The following is a 6,924-nucleotide window of genomic DNA, read 5'->3' as shown; positions in this document are numbered from 1 at the left end:
TGCCCGCATTGTAATGACATCGTTGTTCAACTTGTTCATCACTATTTGCCATAAAATAAATTTGAAGAGAATTGTGATCTGCATCCGGCAATGGTAGAAGCGATCCGGGATGATGATAAACTTTCCCTTGGACTTTGAATGTAATTTTCGCGCACGATGTTCGTTTTACCGAATGATGTCATTTGGAAACATGAATTGTACTTGCGGATGTTTTCCAAGAAATGCTTCGACACAGGTGTATTACCAGATAGAAAAGTTGACAAATGTTCGGGTGGTGAATCCAATTCTGGTAGCTTAACTTTTCCACTGGCGCAGCACATTCCAGGCGTTCCATTTTTAAATTTGTGTGCACTACAATACATGCAAATTTTATCCATTTTTCCAATGAAGACTTTTGGATGAAGACTGTAATCATTATTACTGTCATAATGGAATGCCCTACGATTCAAATCAGTGGACAGTGTTCGTCTTGATCGAGCAGTGCTTATTCGAACATTTTGCAGCCTTGATGCTCGTTGTTCAGACGATTCAGATGAACGGGTCCTAGCGGCGTGTACACGAAGATTTTATAGCCTTGATGCTCGTTGCTCAACTGATTCTGAGGCTCGTAATGCTCTTCTGTTTCGTGCTTGAAGTGTAGATCGGCCAATTGCTCGTCGCTTTGGAGGCATAATTAAACTGCAACGACGTGATAATTAAACAGGAACGTGTGATGATGAATTTATAAGATGTCGCCAAGTCGCCGATGGTATACGATGCTACCAAAAAATGTGATATTTTTTGATCTCTTTAATACCAATTTTTTTGATCTCTTTGGTATATTTGGAAACTTCTTGTAAAACTTTTATTTCTCACTTGTTCACTTAATTCAATACTTCTCAAATCTAATTAAAAACTGCCCTGCTTAAGTACTTTTTAGTGACGACTTGTTCAGCTACATCGTGCAATCGCTTCGGCTTCGGTTATCACGAAGCGTCGCACAGTGTTTCGTGTAGAACAAGCTAGCTGGAAAAAATTATTTTATGAGATTTTCCGTTTCATATGCAGTCATTTATTACAACTACGTCATTTTTTTCAGCCATATGTTCTTTTTTTTATTTTTTTCCAAAATTTTACTTCATATGCATACATTTGCTTATTTCATATACAGTAACTCATGTGAATAAGTGACATAGATCCAAAAAAATTTCAAGGAGTCAAGAATATTACTTTATTGTACTTAAATTGAATGGACTACAAATCTCAATACTCTAAAAAATTCTAAAAATTCGGAAAAAAATTAAAATTTTTTATTAAAATTTGTCGAATTCTTCAAACATTTTTTAAATATAATTTAGTTTTTGTTATAGATCGTGACAAAATTTCTTATGGAAAATAAGTTAAAATATGAAAATTCGTCGAATTTTTCAAACATTTTTTAAGTATAATTTAGTTTTTGTTATAGATCGTGACAAATTTTCTTATGGGAAATTAGTTAAAATAAATTTGCGAAAGCGAAAATTGTAAGAATTGTCCAAAAAGGGTGTCTACTTATTTATGTGAGTGACTGTACATATGTCCGTACATGTTTTGTATTTATTTGAGTATTTATCAATTTATTTTTACAAAATTATTTTATAGTACCAGTCAGGAATGTAAATGTGAATTACAATAATAATAATAACAAGTTAAATATTTAAATTAATTATGTGAAAATTACTTATTACAAAAACTTAAAAGTAAATTATCATACAAAGTAGAAAAGACAATAGATTTAAATTAAATAAAACCTGATCCAACAAAAAGTTATATGGTAGGTTATCTTTTGTTTGTTTAGAAAAAATAAATTTAATTGGACGACAATACATGGTAGAAGAAGGTCGAGGATTCTGCCAAACAATGTTACCTCTTTCATCCTGTAATTGAAGAGGAGCGAAAGAAAATATAAACAAAAACTCATCAGTGTCAGAACTGCATGTAAACTTTTGCTTATATGTACTATGGTCAGAGCTTCCATCGCAACCCCACTTGCTGACTAAAGTATACGTCAAGTTTGTAGGTAATAAACTAACAAAAACTTCTTGATTTGCTAAAACTAAACGCTCAACAGTTTTATCTAATACGGCTTATCTGCCTTAGCTTTTCTTAGATTATAAAATGATGGATAAACTTTATGGCCTGCCTTGATGCTCCACTTCCGAGTCGTTTTGTACCTATGAGTCGTCGACTTGCTATCTACGTAGTATGCTAAAGCTTTTACATTGCTCAAGCCTATTGTATCTGGCTCACATGTCATCTTTTTTCCGGATATTTGAGTGGTTTCCTGTGATTTTTTTATAATGTTAGCAACATTTCTGTTGCCGGACATACGCGTTGATACTTCTGCCGCATAAAGTAATTCACCAGGACTTCTAGATTGCAAAAAGTCATCCACTCGACGCCGTTTGGTTTTTTTCACTGCAGCTAACAAAGTCCTTCTTTCGTCTTCCGGGGCCGAGGTTACCTGAAGAAGTGGTAGGCTGATCTGATAGCAACTTTGAATCCACCGTTATTGTAAATGTGAAGTCTGGACCAGAAAGTCACTCCGAGTTTTTATTCAAAAATCGCTCCTTATGAAGTGTTCACTTCAGAAGTGTTCCACTTTTGATCCAGCTTCGACGAATATGCCGATATTTGTAAGCTTAAACTTTTTATCGAATACTCGGCTGCTTCGCTTAAATCGTACTTAAGGACAATAAAACTCAACAATTCTTTATATCTGGTTTCCTTCGAATGTTGAACCCAAATGTCAAAAAACTCCGTTCTTGGTACGGGTATAACTAAACTGCTTTGTGTTGTTGATTTTCCGACAGGGTGAATAGTTGATGATTGTTGTGCTGCCATCTTAAGTGTCGTTGATCGTTCTGATTTGTTATCAGTTGTGCAGTATTTATATGACATTCAGGTATTTGCGTAGATGCTAACAAATGGGGTTGTTTTGTGTAGCGTTCCAGTGTGGTTATACCTGCATTAGGATTGCTTTGTATGTACCTGTTTTTATGCCTTGGTGACTGGTGCGGTAGGTTGTGGCAGGTTGAAGTCAGTGATCTTCGCCTTTTTGCCTTTGGTGTGCTCTTGTTGACCTTGCGCGTTTATTTTTGTGTGTTTTATGGCTACGTGTTTGTTCCCTGTACCTGCGAATTGGTTTTGCCGTTTGATCAGCTTTATCTCGTCGGAGCTGGTACGTACATACATCCTATTTTATATGTAGAGATAACTAAATCTACAAAAAAAAAAACTTTAAAATAGATGTGCAAAGAATTCGCAATGGTTTTTTCTTTCGACTATTTGAGAATACTTGCGGCTATAACATATGTAAAATTTAGCCCGGATGTCCGCGGATGTATGTAACTTTTTTGTCCCTAAATTTAAAAATATAGAGAAAAAATAACTTTTCTTCTTAATAACGGAATGTTAAATATATTGAAAATACTCTAATTGTGAAAGAATTACTATTAAAAAATTTTACTTACCTTCGAGCTTAGAATCCATCAAAAAAATTATATAAAAGTGTTCACTTAAAAGAAATATGAAGCTTAATATTCAGCAAGAATTTTGCAAATTAATCAATGCATTTTACGGCCACTCCTGCCTTCGTACTTCAATTACTCAATATATATGAGCAGAAATATCAAAAAAAAGCAAAAATCCCGTTATTTTGTTTGTTTTCTTTCATTTCTCATTACACTTTTCTTGGAATAAGAACTTTGTTTTTGTCCAGCTCGCTTGTTCTACACGAAACACTGTGCGTCGCCATGAAGAAAAAGTATTTAAGCAAAGTGTTTGTGAATCACAGCAGCATTGTATGATGATTGATTACATATGCGATCAGCCATCGCTGCGCTCGCCTATTTGAATGAATTTTCATATACGTATGTTTGTTTATTAATTGAACTCGATACGTGCATACATACCGCTGTGTTAACTTATGCGGCAGTTACCCACCGACGTGTGCCGTACGTACGGACGTTGCATTACACATTCGATGATCTACATAAATTCACTGTAGAAAATTAATATAATCAGCTCACGGAAACTACAAATATTCAATTCGATTAAAGTATTTATCTAAATTAATTTAGCCTACACTGAAAATAAAATTTCGTACATTGTACGAAATCTTTCGTAATTTTGAGGAACGAAAGATTTCATAGAATGTACGAAGATGCTTTCGTACATATTATGAAAGAATGAGACATCAGGTGTTTAGTATATTTACGAAAAATTTCGTAGTATTTACAAAAGAGTTTCGTATACTTAAAATAAAATTTGCATTCGTACTATTTACGAATAATTTCGTAGTATTTAGGAAAGAGTTCGGTAGTATTTACGAATTAGCAATTAGAAAATGCTTTTCCACCTTGACCGCGCATCGAACCGGAGATTTTAATTCGCAACTGCATAGCGTTATGCCGTCACTGCCTGTTCAACCGCCGGCTAAGTCATAGTTTTCACATACATGTTTGTTTATTACAATGTACGAAATTTTTCGCAAATTGGTTGTGGTTTTATAAACATTATAAAGTGTACTTATGTATACAATTCTTGTGAAAGTGTTCGTATGTAGATAAAAAGTCATAGTTATACCATGGTAACTTTAACTACTAATTACTAGTAAATTGTTAATAACAATTAAAAATTACTTACTGATACTCGTTGGGGAACTCCCTGAGAACCTATGTACAAAATTTCAAAGTTCAAACCCCTTTGGTTTACGAATAAAACCAATTAGTCCCTTAATGTATAGCCGACCCATAGAAACTGTAAGAAGAACGTCAAAGTTTTATAAAATTGTATTTTTAAGAAAATGAAATAACTCCCAACAAAAATGAAATAACTCCCAATGCCTGAATTACAAACAATGAAGTAAGTCCCAATAAAAATGAAATAACTCCCAAAGAAATTTTATTGGGGATTATTTCATTTGGGAGTTATTTCATTATGAAATAATTATCAGCAAACATTATGAAATAAGTCCCAATTTGTATGGAAAATATTTGGGAGTTATTTCATTTTTTTGTTTGGAGTTATTGCATTTGGGAGTTATTTCACTGCACCATAAAAATTACCCTGTACTAAAGTACTCATCAACAGCTTACATTTGATATCCATATTGTACAAACACATCCTGGAGTTACCCGGCTCCATGTTTTGCTCTATATCTCGAGACCCTAGTCACGCATCGGCATGAAAAGTACCCTGTACTAAATCATTCATCAAAAGCTTCCATTTGATATCCATTTGTACAAACACATCTTGGAGTTACCCGGGTCCATGTTTTGGTCTATATCTCGAGACCCTAGTCACACATCGGCATGAAAAATACTCTATACTAAAGCATTCATCAACAGTTTCCATTTGATATCCATATTGTACAAACACATCCTGGAGTTACCCGGGTGCATGTTTTGGTCTACATCTCGAGACCCTAGTCACACATCGGCATGAAAAATACTTTATACTAAAGCATTCATCAACAGCTTCCATTTGATACCCATATTGTACAAACACATCCTGGAGTTACCCGGGTCCATGTTTTGCTCTATATCTCGAGACCTTGTCACAAATCGGCATGAAAAATACTCTATACTAAAGCATTCATCAAAAGCTTCCATTTGATATCCATATTGTACAAACACATCCTGGAGTTACCCGGGTCCATGTTTTGGTCTCTATCTCGAGACCCTAGTCACACATCGGCATGAAAAATACTCTATACTAAAGCATTCATCAACAGTTTCCATTTGATACCCATATTGTACAAACACATCCTGGAGGTACCCGGGTCCATGTTTTGCTCTATATCTCGAGACCCTAGTCACGCATAGGCATGAAAAGTACCCTGTACTAAAGCATTCATCAACAGCTTCCATTTGATACCCATATTGTACAAACACTTCCTGAAGTTACCAGGGTCCATGTTTTGGCCTATATCTCGAGACCTTAGTCACCCGGTATCAAAGTACTCAGTATACAAACCTTCCCCGTAGAAAAATACATATATATACCAATTTTCATAATAATCGGTCCGGTAGTTTTTGAGTTAATCGATGACATACATACAAACATTCATTTTTATATATATAGATACATACTTAAGTAGGTTTATCTACCTAAATATACAACAAAAGATTCCTTATTTATATAGCATTTTGATTTGATACCACTCCGAGACTAAAAAGTAGAAGGTCGCATACGCAATGATAGCAAAATTGTCCTATTACATGGCGACCTCTATTTCAGAAGACAGGTAAGTTTAAGCGGCTTAGCGTATCAAGAAGATACTCAAGTGTGCTGCACTGCCGACAAAACTCTGAAATCAGTGAAGCGGCACCCTCAGTGCAGCAAGTGGAAGTCACCGGTGAGAGGCAGATACACTTGGACTTATCAATATTCTAATCGTATAAGTCACCAGAAGCAGATGGTGTTTTCTAGGTCCACGCAAATCAACAATCGGCAATGCGCAACTCATTAAGCTAAAGATTATATTTCAAAGCTGCTTAAAGCTTTAGAACGTACTAGCATTAGACTGGAAGAATATTGCACTCTATTTCAAAGCTGCTTAAAGCCTTAAGGGCCCATTACTGATACTTAGCATAAACTTGACTTGACTTGCCGTAAGCTTGGCAACTTAGGCACGATTATACTCATAATCAATAAATGTCAATTTGTATGACAAAATGTCAAAATGAAATTGAAACATACAAATGGCATTTCAAAATGTAAACGTCACTTAGAACTTACATAGAAAATCAAAATTCAACAGACTTCTAAGTCAAGTTAAGTGTTGCTAAGTTTTGAGTAATCAGTAACATGCAATGCCATTTAACAGAACTGTAAGTGACAGTTCTCAAGTCAAGTCAAGTCTGTGTTAAGTATCAGTAATGGGTCCTTTAGACTGGAAGA

This window comes from Eurosta solidaginis, chromosome 1 (genome assembly GCF_040869045.1).
Source record: "Eurosta solidaginis isolate ZX-2024a chromosome 1, ASM4086904v1, whole genome shotgun sequence".
NCBI lineage: Eukaryota > Metazoa > Arthropoda > Insecta > Diptera > Tephritidae > Eurosta > Eurosta solidaginis.
This window is presented reverse-complemented; position numbering follows the sequence as displayed.